The sequence below is a fragment of the Trachinotus anak genome, unplaced genomic scaffold (assembly GCF_046630095.1).
Source record: "Trachinotus anak isolate AG129_WGS33_773 ecotype Australia unplaced genomic scaffold, CSIRO_AGI_Tana_v1 ptg000011l, whole genome shotgun sequence".
NCBI lineage: Eukaryota > Metazoa > Chordata > Actinopteri > Carangiformes > Carangidae > Trachinotus > Trachinotus anak.
Genome location: NW_027273862.1, coordinates 18,029,031 through 18,046,033, shown reverse-complemented (window position 1 = coordinate 18,046,033; position 17,003 = coordinate 18,029,031). Strand labels below are relative to the sequence as shown.

The 17,003-nt window shown below is 40.5% G+C and overlaps 2 protein-coding genes across 4 annotated transcripts in view; one reads left to right on the top strand and one right to left on the bottom strand.

Annotated features, from left to right (window-relative positions):
* saa (serum amyloid A) overlaps positions 1-17,003 on the bottom strand; it is a 323,028-nt gene that overhangs the window by 117,690 nt on the left and 188,335 nt on the right. The gene's annotated exons all lie outside the window — the stretch shown is intronic.
* dagla (diacylglycerol lipase, alpha) overlaps positions 4,464-17,003 on the top strand; it is a 33,502-nt gene continuing 20,962 nt past the window's right edge. The window contains exon 1 of one of the 2 annotated variants that reach the window (XM_071488611.1): positions 4,464-5,329. The gene's annotated coding sequence lies outside the window, so the exon portion shown is untranslated. The remainder of the gene's footprint in view (positions 5,330-17,003) is intronic. The other variant, XM_071488612.1, reaches the window with a different exon arrangement.

Here is a 17,003-nt window from a genome sequence, read left to right as displayed (position 1 = left end):
CTATGTATGCAACAGGGACCCATGAGCTTTACACGTGAGTGGATAATATTGTGTGCAGCTGTACAAGTGAAAGTATGCAGCAACAGAATTGTGACTGCTTGACAATTTTTTTCCTTTAAGTATACTGTACAACAGTAGTTCATCTACACCTCACTGTCATTGTATTAGCAACCTAGGATGCTCCTTACATTATAGTTGTACTTGTTATTAATGAGGTTTTGAAACAAGATTATTTTTTCCTATATGACATATGGGGAAGAAAGCAAAAACAGAAATAACTCCCATGTTTTCAGCCAGATACTGCAACACTAATGGCTGCTAAAGCTAGATATTTACTTTAAGATGTAAAAAGATCCAGCATGACTGTGCCTATTGTGTAAGACATGAAAGGTTATTGATTCCTGACATCATTTTGCATTAAAATAAAACTCCTTCTTATTCTACAGCAGTAATTAACATCACCATTCTTCTCTGCCACGTACTATACTTGTTTTATCCCCTACATCCCATCCATAAATCACTGCATGCTTATATTTTAAGTTTCTAAAAAGGTTGAGCCTTTAAATTGCATTGTGCCATTCTGTATTTGACATTATTTTGGTTATGGATGCAGTGTCTCTATCTGGGTACTCTGAAGAAAGACAAACTTAATCCTTTCAGTGAGGTACTATCTAGCCAAAATATGTCCAATCCATCACAATGCATATTCCCACCTGTTTTCAGGTCTATTATTTCTCTCTGTATGTTTAAAAAAAAAAAAAAAAAAACTACAACAACTCTGACAGCCAGTACTGATAAATATATATGTTGCAACATTATGAATAGAGTTTTTCACAATCTTTTAGCAAAGTGAACCAAGCTCATTTCCGTACAAATATTGTAAGATTATGCCAATATTTGTGCAAACTGGATTAAATAAGATAAAGCAGTTGAATAAGCTACCTTTAGAGAGTTCAGTCTTTTAAACTCAGTACTACAGTGAGTTTCTTTTTTTAATAAATAGATTATTACAGTTCAGATGCAGTTTTTAAGCAACTTCATGCATATGTTATGTGTAATTATGCTCCATATACAGCCTTGGTCAAAACTTGAATGGTTTGATTCACTACAAGTGAAAGCAGGCCAGGAAAAAAAAAATTGCACAGTGGCTCCCCATTCCCCATTTGTACCATGGTAGTCTGTGAACCAATCAGCAATGACACTCTAATTTCTCCTTGCCAGTAGCAACACTCCCAGCAAGATGGCTCCTGCAGCAATAACGGCACCACCAATGAGAAAGGGTTTCAGGTGTTCCAGAGAGTCTGTGCCGGAGGCCGCAGCCTCATCACCTGCCGCTGCAGCTTCAGGTTCTGCTGCTCCATCCTGGGAAGGAGGATGCTCCGGCTCAGGGGCTGCAGGTGCAGGGTCAGCCTTGCGTGCGGCCGCTGGCTCCTTCTTCTCTGCTTTAGATGGTGCTTTGGGCGCTGGAGCTCCGGACTTGGCCTTGGCTTCCATGGATCTGGAGGCAGAGGTGTGGTCTGGTCAGGGGGAGTCTTTATAAGGTCAGCTCTGTGCTGCTTCACTGAGGAAAAACAGCAAACCAATACAGCCAGATTATCCCTCTAAATTAGGCTCAGGCATAATGTTATCTGCTCTGTTGACTGTAGACTGACATAAGAGAGACCCCTTGATATCCATGTATTCACTGCACAGCAGTGAAGCAGTCATGTTGCAGTGAGGCCTTAAATGTGACCTTGGAAAAAGATGACATTGATGGGAACACTCCGATGCTCAGAAGGACGGGGAATTGTTTATTTTGGTCACAACAGCTGTGACATGATCTTCGACCGAAGACAATGTTACGTCCGCTTCCTGCTCAAATCTTTAATATGGAACAATCTGTTAGTTTTGTAATGGAGGAAGGGAGAATGGTACTGCAGCTGCAGAACCTATTCATAGTCAAGGACTGAATCTTTATTTCTTTGACCCAGTCAAGAGCCTAATCCAGACGAAATAACAGAAAGATTTTCTACTCTTCCCCTGTCTTGCTCTCTGTTCTCCCACTTTAAAAGTGCATGAGTCATAAATGGAGGACAAGATGGAGGAGAAAAATAAGACCAACAGTGACTGTGATAGAGGAAATCAGTGAAAATGCGAATCAGGAAAAAGAATGAAGAAGAATAAATACTGCTGGTATTGAATGAACGCATCATAGCAGCTTGCACTTTACAGAATGTAGGCTGGAGACATCGTTACAAAAATGCCTCCTATTAAATCCTGCAGTGATGTGATGAGAAGAAATATGGACATTACATACCTCTCAAACAGCTCTGCAGAGATGACAAGAATTACAGGTTGAGGAGGAACTACAGCAGTCTCTGAACGCCAGAATGTCCTCAATATAAGAAAATGAGAGAAAGCGGAGAGATGGAGGACACTGGAAGCGGGAGGGAGGAGAATGAGAGGGAGAGGAGGAGAGACTGGGATGTACCATCTGGTCCTCAAAATAGGGGTAGTCTGTCCTTTGGTTACATCCTGGGTTCTAAAGTTTTTTTTTTCCAACATTCTTAATCCAGTTTTATTTATATGGGTGTTATACATGTTATTTCAGTGATTATCAGATAAAATATATGTTACAAAGAGGATCTCAATAAAATGATAGAAGTATTTGGAAGATATTTTAACTGTTTGACTTAAGCATGTTTGATTTCAAGTTTATCAGTTGTTCAGGTTAAAGTAGTGACTGGGTGTGTTTTGGGGTGTTTGTGTCCATATTGTTGACATTCTTTGTAGGAATCATAACCCCTTTTGGACATAGTCCTAAAAATTTATGTCATAGCTGGAGTACAGCGACTGACCTACACATCATACATGTTCATCCATGGATGTAAACATTAATTAAATTAAAAACAAAAATTCAGCCTCATTTTTCCATTTCAAAGCCGATGTGCTGCTGTACAGAGCCAACACAGCCAAAAAAAAACATGGCACACATATGTTTAATACAGTCTGCACTGTACAGGGAATAATTCTTTTTTAAGGTATTTTTTGGGCATTTTGCCTTGAGTTGATATGACAACAGAGAGTGACAGGAAAGGGGCAGAGAGAGGGGGGATGACATGTAGGAAAGCGTCGGGCTGGTCGGGACTTGAACCGGCAACTCACCTGCCCAGAGCATCAGCTCATGTAGGACACGCCCTAACCACTCGGCTGTCGGGTCAACCCAGATCACTGCAGATACCTGCTCAGCCTGTGGAGGCTACACCCAATCCAGCATGCACTGAGTAAGAGCTCTCTTTAACCTACCTGAAAAATATGTCAAAGGAGCATTACCACTGATTGACAACAACAAACCATAAAGCACTCACATAGCCCTGGACAGTACTAAGAGAGGTCACATAAGCAATACAAGGTCAGATCATTGTGATGTAATTGTTAAGGCAGAATTTAACTGGTATAAAGACACTTTAACTTCTCCCACATTTTTCCTGACCAACACATACCCCAGTGACATCACTAACTACCATCATCTGTCAATTTCCACAAGATGGTTTTACACTTATTCAGTTCAGTCTTCTTATCCAGTTATTATAAAGAAATAAATCATGTTGCTCCCTTCTTGCATCCAAGTTTACCTTGGTCTATGCAAATGCGCTATAGTGTGAGAATCACACCTTTCAAATATGCAGAGCAATATCTATTTCTTACATTACCGCCTTTATTCCTCAAACAATATTTCATATTGATTAACCAAAACTAAACTATACAGTTGACAAACCCATTACAGGCAGCTTTAATCTATTTTCAGACAGGAGATGCCTGCCAAATAACCCTCAGCCCTGAGGTCAGCGGTCTTGGCAGCAGGCTGTGTGAAAGTGCCCAGGCCCCTGTGACTGGACGAGGCCAAGTGTTCTGGTGAGGTTCTTCTCATTCATGTTATCCCTCTTCAGTAGATGGTTGGACCAGCCTCGAGTTGTTCGCCTGCATTTTTGACATATGACAGAAGGCTACTCCTAAATTCATGCGTGGATTTTATGGCGTGACGCTGGTCCACGCCCAGTATACGTCCATCCTCGTACGTCCAAGAGGAGGGTGATATGTCAAGATACTAATCGGAAAGTACGCACGGAGTCGTCGGTGAAAATGCGTACTGGTTCAACGAGTCCAAAAGTTACCCGAACTCATATCTTCTCTTTATATAATGCGTGATACATACATATAATACATTTGGGTAATTACGAATAACTATACAAGTATTGGGCATGGTACGTGGTATTTTGATATGTTTAAACATAGCTTATTGTTTGTTTTGGACAAAATGTTCCTTAAAAATCCACTCTTTTCCACAAGTCTGCGTATCTCCCTGTGGTAAAATCCGTTGCACGACTCAATGTGATAATATTTTCTTTGCCTTAGATCAATGCTGTCTTTTATAATATTTAACAACTCTCAAAAAGCTGTGTAAAAATTGAACAGAAGTGTCAAAGCCCCCGGGGTCTTTCTGAGACAAGGGGAGGGGCATCCTCTCGACATACACTGCTCTCTTTGAATCTGATTGCTTGGTATTCACAAACCACCAGTGGCGCCCTTTCTCCGCAGGATCTCCGAAGTGTCTGCGGTCTCACATACACAAACAAAAAAAAAAAAAAAAAAAAAGCAGTCAGGTGTGCGTAAATAAAACGGGATTTGCGCTGCCAAAAACGGAAGGGGAATAGCCAGTTCGTACGTATTTTTCCTGCGAGAGAAATGTCCGAGGGGATGGGCCGGATTTTCGGAAAATGCTGCCCCCGTCTAGCTGCTCTCCAAGCCGGGGTTCGGGAGTTGTCCGGCTGATGGCACACACAAGCCGCGGACCGACGACAGCGTGAGAAACGAAGGACTTGCTCTTGCTCGGTCAAACCTGAGGGGCTGCCATCTCCGGTGGATAAAGATCGTCATGCCGAGCTCCGGAGGAGGGACGTGAAAATGACCCACAATCAGCGAACTGCCACGGCTGACGACGTGTTGCAATTAAGCAGAGAACCGAGCCAGTGAGTCTCCGGCGGTCTGAAAGCCACCGTGTAATTAATCACGCTCTTTGATGCCATGGATCAAGTCTGCCTGACGCCCGGCGGATAACCGAGAAAACTCCGTATCCATTCATCCGCCTGTTGTAATGACGTTTACACGGTTGTTGTAAAAAAAAATATTTTTTTTTTTTTTATTTTTTTTTTAAATCGGTGAGACATTGATGATTTCATCGCCCCCGACCCTGAACCCGTGTCGGGGAGAGCGAAGCTGAGTCGGAAGGATATGGGAGAGAGAGCGGTACCGATGCAGTGGGTCTTGGCAAGGCATCGTCAAAATACAGGTGAGCAGCAGCTTACCTGATGAGGAGGCTGACTAAGCTGACTGAAAAAATGCCTTAAGCTGCGTACACATGAAGGGGAGCCAGCCCGCCGCGGCTCGGACACTGTGACCCGGCTTTCTAGCTCATGTTTTTTTTTCTGGTGGTTTGAGACACATTTCTTAGGCCACATCTCCTCGCTAGGCCCGCAGGATACCACCTTAAGCAGCTGTCCTGGTTAAATGAGATTAGACTCTATGTTGCCGATCGACTTGTTGGAATCGCACGTTTGGATGCTGCTGCACATATTATCACGGAGGGCTGCAGCTGACCGTGGTGTCAGCAGTTTTCCTCTATTTGTCCGCTATTTTACGGTCAGTTTATGATTTAAAATGTCAAAATGATTAGAAATGCCAATCATAAGTTACAAGGGCACGAATCGATGTGACAGTTTCTTAATGTAGTTGGTGTACACTGGCCAAAGCCCAAACAGTTTGACTGAGTGAATTGCCAGTGTTGGTGCTGACTTGTTTTTCTGCTTATTCAGTAGCCAGTTGATCAGTCCACTGGTCTTATCATTAGTAGAAGGAGACCAACCAGACTCATACATACATTATAATATTGTAGGCTACATTATCCAGACTGTATGCCCTTGGTTAGGTTGTAGATGACATGCTTCCCTTTTTAAACAAGGACCTGGCGCAGAGACAGCAAGGGGAATGTCACACCTGTTTATCACTCACAGAGAACATTTCACTGGTCATTTGGGCCCATCCTTTCTCACAACTTCCAGCGTGGATACTGTCTTTCTCTGTTGCCTCTATGCTCATGCCACTCAGTGCATACGCCTTCACTATGCAATGTTTCAGCACAAATGGCTGGAGGTGTCAGTTTGAGTGTTGAGCTTTGAGGAATAATTGGATATTCCAGTTGAAGAGGATGACACAATGACTTCAGGGAAGCAGAGTGAGAAGAATGGTACCAATTATGCATAAAGTGGCACATGCTGTAGTATATGTCTGTTGTCGTCTTCTGTTTTATGCTGAGGCATCAGATGAGCAGAAACACCGAGGTGTTTATGGCACACAGATGGGTACTGGACTATATCCCAGCTCCTACTATTTATGTATTTGTTATTTTATACAGATGTTTACTTTGTGTCCTGCCTCTAGCTTTAAGCCTATCAAGTAGACAAGCCTATATACAGCACACCACATATTTGATCAAATTTAAATTGAAGAAGGGCTCTTCAGCTGTCATCGGTGTCCTGCACCTTTTAAGCTCTGTAGTTGAATGCAGATGGTTTGCATTCACTGGTAAGGTGGTGTACTTAAATCATTGGTTAGGCATTTAAACAAAACTTTCCAACCTCAAGTTTAACACATATAGGTGGAAAACACCACTAAACTGGGTTGCAGTTATATTTTTGGGGTGAGCAAGTTTAACACACACAAAAAAAAGAATTGAATTGAATAAACTTGCTTGTTTGAGAGTGAGTTATGCGAAGTTTGTTGCAAACGACCCTAGTGGAAACCAAGTGCCTCCAGTGAGTCCTGGCAGATATGCTTCCTCTTTGTTTCCCTGTCAGTGTGTGAGAGTTTCTCATGCGTCACCTCTTCCTGTGCCAAGGAACTGGTTCCTTTTCTCCACTACAGATTTATTCGTTTAATTTGACGTCGCAGGACTTAATGCTGATGTTTGGGTCTTCACAGGTAGTTAAGAAATGACATTGCTTTTGGATGAAGCAGCAGTGAAGTGGAATATTTTTGCAGTATTTGATTGTTATGCAGGTAACAAACACAAATAATGATGGAACAAATGCAGTCATTTGCGGTGTTCCAGTGTTGCTTTTACAGGAATGGAAATAAATTATCACTTATTTCTCACATTTGTGCTTACAATTTGGAGAACAGTTTTGCACAACAAATAGATATGTGAAGTCTGTATAAATCAGGGTTGGTTAGAATTGAGATCAAGAATAATATATATGTATAAAGCACTGGGTAAAATGAAGTAGTTAATAACCACCTATTTGTTAACTGCTCAACTTGGAGTGGAATATAACACAACTATACCATTGTATACACAAGTTTCTCTTCTATTAAAATCTGGTCAGTTGTGAAATTTTCTTAAATAATTTTCCTTCATCTAATTGTCCTCTTTCTTGTTTGGCTTTAACATAAATATCATGAGCATGTTGTTGCTTAAACAATCACAAACATACACTGACATCTATGAACTTCTATGTTGTAGTGAACACCATTTATAAGAGGAGTATTTAAAGTACAAGTTTTATGGACAAACAATGGACATAAATATAGCGTCAAAAGACGTAGGCTCATATCATCTGAACAGTTCAGACTCATCTGTATTGTCACGGTTTCTGCATATATGTGTAGGTGAGTGTTTATGAGAGAGGATTTTTTTTTTTTTTTTTTTTTAAAAGATGTTCAAACAAAACCACCAAGATACTCATTACTCACTCATTAATTTAAGGGAATCCCCTTGCATCAACTGATATATTTGCACATATCAGCTAAACTGAGGAGTTATGTGAGGGAAACTTAACATGTTGAGTGTAACTCCAAATATTCAGCTCAGGTAAAAAGTTTATTCTAGGCTGAAGTACATTGCAGCTGGCCCTTAAATCGAAATCCATTTGGTTGTCTTTGTGCAGAGAACATTTCTTTAATACGGTACCATACAAAACATGTTAATAGGAAAACAATATTTTACCAACAGATAATTCTTTGAAATGGACTGAAAATGTATTCTTCTCAATGCAGTAGTAGATGGTGTTTCACAACAGGATTGGGAAAACAAGAGAAATTACGTGGGAGTTACCCTTATTTATTTAGTTGTCGGACATAGTGCTTTCAAAAAGCAAGTACACAAGAGGTAACAAGGTGATCAATATGTTCAAGTTTGAGTTACTAATAACCTTTTGTTTTACCTGGTGCATGTACAAGAGTTTGGTTTATGGAAGGTCCTCCCTGTGTTTTGTGGAGATGTAGATATCATAGCATGTACCTTAATTTTAGACTTGCTCTTTATAATCGTGCATCATTTGACAGGTAAGTCAAATAAGTAAAAGGGCTTCACTCTTTGATAAAATCCATGAGACAGTATTGATGATCTGGCAGGTGCTTTGCAGGCAGCTGTGTGTTTGTGTGTGTCCCCTCAGGAACAGATGTGCATGGATTGCAGAATCTATAACCTGCAAAACCGAAATCATGGTATTCTGCAGAGAAGCTATCAGTAGACCACTGTTTAATACATCTGTGTGGAAAATGCCAATTTAAAGTACCCCAATACGTTCGGCATCCTGCTGAAAACCTATGGCTGCAGTAGTGTTGCATGGACACAACTGCTGCAGTTATTTTCAGTGTCTGATCAGATACGATGACAAACAGAACATGGTTTGTGGCATCAAGCCACAGACAGGTTGGCAGAGCACATATGTTAACACCCCAACACAAAAGAAAAACATTCATATACACACAAACACACACATGCAATCTGCAGTGCACATACTATCACATCAATTGAAAGAAGAGAAAATGGAGTGGGAAGAGGTGAAAGGGATTGAGTGGGTGGCAGTGGGAGAAAAAGATGGAGAAAGAGGCAGAGGGAGAGTAGGAGTGAGTGGCACATGGCTTTCAGTCTAAAAAAAGATGAGCAACACGAAACCAAAACCAGAATCTGGATTAGCTAGATAAGGAAAAGGAGGGGGACAGGGGAAAGCAAGGGGGGAAAATGTAGGTTTCCTCTGCACCGAAAATGGTGCAGATGCACACGCTCACTTTCATGCTCATAAATGTCCTCTAAAATATGAATACTGAATGAGTGTGTGGGAAGAAGGAGAAGAAGGAGAGAGCATGAGGATGGGAAGACAGAAGATGAGGAATGCAGAGGGTGAGATGGAGATAGGACATGGTGAGATTCTTTAGGATGGACAGAATAGGGAAAGACCGGATCATGAGAGACGGCCGGAGCAGAGCCAGCGATGTGACAAATGCTGGAGAGAATCTTGATTAAGCAGAGTGTAACACTGACCCAGGCAGAAAAGGAGGGAGACTGGAGCAGATGGATGTATGACAGAGAGCAGAGGAGATACAGAGATGTGTGACTGTGCTGCAGTCGCGCCATCATGCCAACCCAGTGTAACTTCAGCATTTTCTGTTGTCATTCTTAGTAGCTTGTCTGTCCAGGATCAACACCTTACAACATGTCAGGTCCTCCAGATCCTGGCTTCACTGTTCCCCTAAGCAAATATTTTTCCTTTCTTGTTAGTACCTATTTATTCTAACATCATAACAAGCTACGGGAAAGGAATGTCACTGCATAACTGTATGCTTGAATGTGTGCCCACAGAGCTTCTCTTTAATACTAGTTCACCAGTTAATTGTGCAATAGTTGAATAACCCTTTGACACAAATGTCCACAGGAATATCAGATGACACTGATGTGAGTCAGTCCTGTGTGGATAGCAATTTTGGATGAACCTTGTACGCTTGTATGCTTGTGTATGAGAATTTCAACAAATGTCCAAAACACAGACTTACACACGTGCATATGGTTTGTCAACATTGACACCAATGCCATATCTTTGCATATTGTGTGTACAGACTATCACGTGAATGTTAAATCCAGGATGCATTGCTGGAGTCTGTCCACCTCTGTTTTGCTGGACACACCTTCCTTTACATAGATTCTCGACTCACCTGCATCCTGCTGAAAGCTGGTGTATTCCATGCTGACATGTAAATGCGTGAAGAGTTGTATGTTCATAATTTGGCTAAATTTAGAACAAATGAGGGAATCGGTCTCACACTGATAATTAAAACATTGATAAGTCCACAGGTTGTTTGCTAAACATGGATTAAATGCAGCGTAGTTTGTAGTTCAGTTGTGGGTATTTGCTGTCTATTATTTGATTAGAAAAGCAACACTAATATACTGTATGAGCAAGGGAAGGTGTTTCAGAAATGGAAATAATGTTTCTTAAATGTTATGTCAGAACACTTTGATCCAGTGGGATTATTGAAGTAGAGGTGAGGCCACACATCAGTGTGTGTTGTGACATCAGGAGTGATTTATGACAAAAAGTCTTCATTAGAGCATGCTCAATGCATCAGAACGGAGATTCCCATTTTGTATGGAGTCACACTGTATACTATCTGGTACTGTCACGCACTTAACAAAGCAAATGTGGAAAGGTTTCATGTTAAATTGCTGAGAAATACTGGACACATTGCTACATTAATACAGCTTCCCTGGTTGTAAGACAATCAGACATCCTGTTTTTAGTGTCAGAAAAAAAACACCTGTTGTTGGTGGCTGTACCGTCATGTATCTGTTCAGACTGTAATAATAAACACTTGAAGTGACACTCTACCCAAAATCTGCCTTTTAAATATCAAACACTAAGCCCCCGGAGCACCAAGAGGTTCGTTTCCACTTGTGACAAGTTCTCAAAAAAGAGAAAAGTGTGAAACCATCCATACAAACTTGTGATTCTGAAAGGTTTCAAGAGGTTTACGTGGAAAGTTTGATGTGTGTCCCTACATGAAAACTGGGCTCTGTTGGAATTGATAACTGGTAACTAAAAGGAGTCCAGCTGACCACAGCTTGGACAAGACATAACTAATGTGTGCAATGACCTTTTAAGCTCACACAGAGTGATTGTTTGACCCTCAAATATACTGCAGTTCATGGTTGGATTATCACCTACCTTGTGATAGGGTTTAGGTTTGAACCAATCTGCTAAATGTAGCCGAGCTGTTTTTCATTAGTCTGAAGGCAAAGTGACAATCATATAAAAAAAACAGTTTTATCATATTTAATTTACGAAAAGGGTAACGGTGAGACAAATGATTATGTTGCAGTAACATATTAATCACCAGTGCGACCAGGGAATTGTATGTCTCTGTTTTGATAATGGATTAGTATTTCTCCTCTGTTTGTTTTCAAACCAGTTTGTGATATCTGCTCTCATCTGTATGTGGAGATGCTTGCTAGACAAAGTAAATGTTCTTTAGCTGAGAGGTGACAAAGGGAGAGAATGTGATAGAAAATAAAGAGACTAACCAACAGGCTGTGTGCCACAGCTGGGCTTGATGCTGCTGTTGCTGCAGCAGTGTGTGATGTAGAGGAGTAGGATACTAAAACACCTGCTGCCAGTCATACCAGAATCACCTGCTCTCTGTAAAACAAAGACTATACAGCAGTGCTGAGATCAGATGGGATTTGAGTTTACTGTGTGTGTGGGTTTTAGATTCAGGTCCAGTATCTGTGGCCTCCTCAGGAGTGACCTCTTAGTCTGTTGACAGTGGTCTCTTTTGAGCAGTGAGACCAGATGAGTTTTAACTTTTACCTTTTATTAGCAATGGGGAATATGTGTATTTTGACTGAATGAACAGATAACAGAAATAGATTTTTTTTTTTTTTTTAGCAACTAAAGGTCTTGTGTAAGTAAAAATATGATTGTTCTGGGGTTTACTAGGTTACAGGATGTGTAGAAGATGCATCAGTCAATTCAAAAGATGCTGTGTTGCATGCCTGCGCCCCGTTTGTGTCAGTAAGTCTATGTCAAAGACAAAGCCCATAATGATGGACGGGGAGACCTGTCATTGTTGTTACATCATTGTTGTTGCATCACGTGGGTATGGGCCTGGGCCTGGCACACAGTAGCACTCTGTGTGGAGCACAAAAGCATTGCTCACATGCAAGAAGCCTTTTCACAAAACACATGTCATTTAGATTCAGACGGTGTCACTAGCTGACGAGAGGATGAGGACGATAATCAAGAGTTTGCATGACTCATGTCATGTGCAGAACGTTTATCATAGCAGAGTCGGGGACAGCAGCTCAGGCTGGAGTTGTATGTGTATTAGAGTTGCCCTAAAGGTCAGGTTTTAGACATTTAGGTTGTGCTTTTGATCTCAGGTTACAAACAGCAGGACATGCGGTGTGTGCCAGCTTCAGGTGCTGGAACTGAATGTTTTATTGCTTGAGGATATGTAAAGATGCAAGCTTGTTTGAAATTTCATTAACAATATTAGGATGTTTTCCTACTATTCCCTCAGCATCAATTGATGGAATTTGTTTTTTTCCTGTCTTTGCATCATAATCAAGAAAATCATGGAGGGTATCCCATATATGAGCAAAGCATGTTAGTTGAATTAGTATTGACGAGAATAGAGAAATTGTGTGTTGTGAAAGTGTTATGTATTTACATGTGGGACAGGAAAGGCTTTCAAAACGTGACCTATAGTTACCCCAGTCAGAACCATGGTACATATATAGACTATGCCTCGTAAAGTGAAAATGTGACATCCAATTGTCTATATTTAAACTAACCTTTGCTGTATGTTTAAATGTGCTGGGTAGGATCCAGTTGAATCCTGATGGTGGTAAAAAAAAAAAATTCCACTGTCCCTTTTCTTTCTCTTTTTGTCCAGCTCTTTGTCGAATGGATTTACAAGAGTTTCATCACAATAAAAAGAAATGTTCAGGTGTGGCTCGAGCTACTGATAATTATAGCTTTTTGTGTGAGATGGCTGCATGCTGTGAAAGTTGAATTAGTCAGCCATGTGTGTCAAAACGTGTTGACTTTTGCGATGTTCTAGTTAAGAAATGATCAGAATTATATAATTAAAATAGTCCAACCGGTGCAGTGAGGCCTTAACACTTCTTAAGTGTATTTTTTGAAACCTAATTAGTCGTTGCACAGAAAGATGTGCTCTAATCATTTTTTTTGGATAGGATTTGGCAGCCTTTGTGTATTGGTCTATTTTATGGAGTATTGGTAGAAGATGATATACTTACGTAAGTTATTTCACACTCTAAATTGCTCACGTCATGTTACATGCTATATTTATTGAATATATGCTGTTTTCTAATTGGGAATATCTTCCAGCTGGTTACATTGCAAGAATTGATGAAGTTGGAGCTGATGACAGACATTTCATCAGACATCAGATACACCTCTTGAAATTATGAGCATATTCTAAATTGCTCTTCTTTTATCCAATCAATCAGCATTTTTCTGAAAGCCACATTGTGACTCTGTGGTGTCATTCTCTAAGATGGCCTAGAATTGTTTGAGCAGTAGCGGTGACCAGGATCAACTTAAATTTAAATTTGTAAGTAATTAGTCAATTTTTTAAATTGTATTATTTTTTTTCATGAATCAAAAAGGATGGGGTTCCTGTGGGGAAAAAAGGTAACGGATGTGAGAGTGAACTGTTAGCATTTCACTGGTGAAAATAGTCTGAGTGCATCTGCTAATGCCTATAATATAGAAGCCAAACAGTACCACTAATAGGCTGACATCCTCAGGGTGATGGATGGGAAAGCCCTTGAGGAGGCAACTGCTATTAGTGAGGATGCTGGGTGGAGACATGTACTGATGGCCAGAGTCCTCTTCCATGAAATGAGGCTAGTGGATCCGATCTGATCTGATCAGAGGTCAGTGCTGATGAGTTCTACACAGAAGTGATTACAAGAGTAATCGGCTGGATTTTATGTATGCCACTGTGCAGCTGGATAGATTGCCTAATCTAAGATTATTGGGCTGGTGTACTCTCTACTGTAAAGCATTAATTGCTTGAAAAAGGTAAAGTTGCTTTGAAAATACTCGTCATTGATGTCAAAGTCAGTTCTGATGTTGATGACTAGTCACAGCTCTACTTTTCAACTGGACTTGGATAACACACTTTGGTTTCCCCAGGACCTTGGCAGTGACCAATCAGAAATACCTGTTGACCATAGGAACTGTTTGCCTTCACCTGAAAAGTGACTACATGGCTCCAATGACAACTGATAATGATAATGGTGCTAATAATAATGCTTGTCTAAAAGTAATTTACAAAGTGCTTCATTGCTCACAACTAGTGAAATGATTAATTAATTGACAGAAATTCAATCCACAATAATTTTGACTATTTTTATCTGTTTATCAAGCAAAAATGCCTCAGATAAATGAGGATTTACTGCTTTTTTTCTATTTGACATTTTTCTATTTTTCTATTAGCCAGACCCTCATGCATTTTTAACATTTTATAGATTTGACCATTAACAGAAAAAAACACAAATAATTTTTCTTGGTTAGATTTGAATTCATAACTAAGTAGAACAATAAAAGAAAAAAAAAGTGTGGAACATAATAATAATAAGAGAAAAATAAAATATGTATTAACATGATACACCATCCAACAGCCAAATTATTGGTTTCAAATTTATGAAAGCAGTGGTTATGAATGACTGAATGTGCTTGTAAACTTTCTGACTTTGCTGCCTTAACAAACAAATTATGCTGGGGGCTAACCATCCATTAATTTGGAAACCATAAATCACCCAGTGCATGCTGCGATAGGCTTCAGGCTCCTGATGGGATAAGCAGTTTAGAAAATGAATAGATGCTCAGACAGATGGAGAAAACTCACGTTACCTAATCAGACTTTTTACTTTACCTAAACAAACTTTACTGAGTAGACTTACACTACAACAAGGTCATACTGTTACACTCTAATCCATTTAATTTCTAATTATGTCATGATGTTTTTTCCACTGTTGAGGTCTCTGCTGGGAGTTTAAGCCATATCGTAACAACAGGCCTGGAGGAGAGTGCTGATAACAGTGTCCCTGGCGGTCTAGTGTGCGGCTCCTGCATTTAAGAGATCTTAAAGATTTCAATGGCCTGATTGTTTTGGCCTAAATGAGATTTTGGGGGGGAGGTTCAGATGTTGCCTCATTACTTTTCCCCTCTATGTCTCCTCCCTCCCTTCTGCCACTGTCCTCTTTAATGTTACTCCAACCCAGATAGAGTTTTACAAGTAGCTGAGAGGTGACTTTAGTCACATGAACCCATTCACACGTCTCTGTTTCCTTCACTCTCTTGCATTACCTCAAAGCAGAGGAGCCACATAAGAACTGCAATCTGTAGATCAAGAGTTGTATCATACTGTATTCCTTATGAGGCTTTAGATTTTATAATTTTTTCTTGCCTTTTCCTGTTATTGCCTCCTTTTTATGAATATTCATGTCCAGTACACAAGCTCCATATTTGGGTGTCACCGTTTGCAGGGGAAGACTGAGAGTAAATATTCCTGATTTCACTATGTTGTCTGTCCTCTTTGGTTGATGGTGTGCCAATCAGTGAAGCCACCTACTGCAGTGCTTTGATTGGAAGCAAAACCTTCATGCTGTCACCCCACTAGTCATGGTTTGACCCCCGTGCTTTGAAGCAGTTAGCTCGTTGTAATGACCTGCCAACACAGCCCAGGCTGGGTTGATGCAAAAACAGTTTTTGTGAAATGAGTTGTTAGTTGGCATGAATTGCCCAGTAATATTTGTACCTACTGCAAATCATGGTTTCTTGGTGTGTTATTACATGTGTAGGGAGTATTATTCAAAGAAATCGAGGCATTTCATATTATACACTCTTCTGCCGTCTGAATGTGACAGCTTGAGTGTGGCAGCTGCTTTGCTGTAGGGTGTGGAATCAAATGAGCTCCTTTTCATACAGGTGCATGTCAAGGTTTTTAAAAAACTGGAATGCATGAGATAACAGAAACACCTTAAAGTGAAATGTAGTCACCTTACAGCGAATACCAGTTTCACAAGACTGCTACACATGAAGATTTGACTTTACAATTAAGACTTGAGCCTGTAGTTCATTGTGTCCTATAATTAGTGTTGTGTTGGTGAGAGTCTAATTGTGACCAGGAGATGCAGCACACTTGGCACTTTCCGTGGTAGAAAAGGAGACGACCGGACCTCTTTGTTGCTGATTGTAAATTTTCAAGCGGCCATTACGAGCATTTCACAGTCAGGTGAATAGTGCATGTCTGTTCAAGTGATCATCAGTCACAAAGCAAAACTAGTTCCACCAGTCATTTCTTCCTCTCCGTAGAATAGTGAGGTTAATTATTGCCATGTCTGGCCACCTTATTAAATGTGATTCAATTTTAGCTGAAGGCTGTGCTTGTTATTTTGTCACAAGACCAATCCTAGCATATGATGTGTGCATATAAAGCCCATGGCTAATTTCTAGCTCGATACTATACAGTAGAAGAGCTCGGTAATATGGCTGTAAAAAAACATTTGCAGAGCCAATCAGCGGATCAGATCAGATCAGTGGAAGAGAGTGAAACTATTAGCAGTAATGTGCATCGTTTAGCTGTGTGCTTGTGTGAATGCCTGTGCTCCCTAATGTGCCCATGTTCGCTCCAAATGTACCACAAATATCGCAAACACGAGTGTTAAGTAGTGCGCACATATCAACATAAAGCAGGACCATCTGAACTAAGCAAGCTAATATTTCTGTAGTGAAATAATCGTGGTTGGTCATAGTCAGGCCAAATAAAAGGCCTGACAGACAAAAGTCTCAGTCACAATTCTGCTGAAATGTCTTTCATGCTTCATGTTAGTCCCCAACAAAAGGGGAAACCTTTGATCTGTATTCACACGTAATGCAAATCAGTGCTTGCAATGTTTGGGCTCAATAGGCAGCCACTTTGGGAATAAAGGAAGGAACTGGCACATGGTTAAACACTGGGTACAATTTGCCCCCTGCCCCCCTGCCAGTTCAGTAAACATTGCCCTACACTAATTGGGAATATAAACGTCTGGCATTCAGTGACAAAGTCTGAGACCACTGTCCCAATGAGAAAGTGGTCTTAGACTTTTGGAC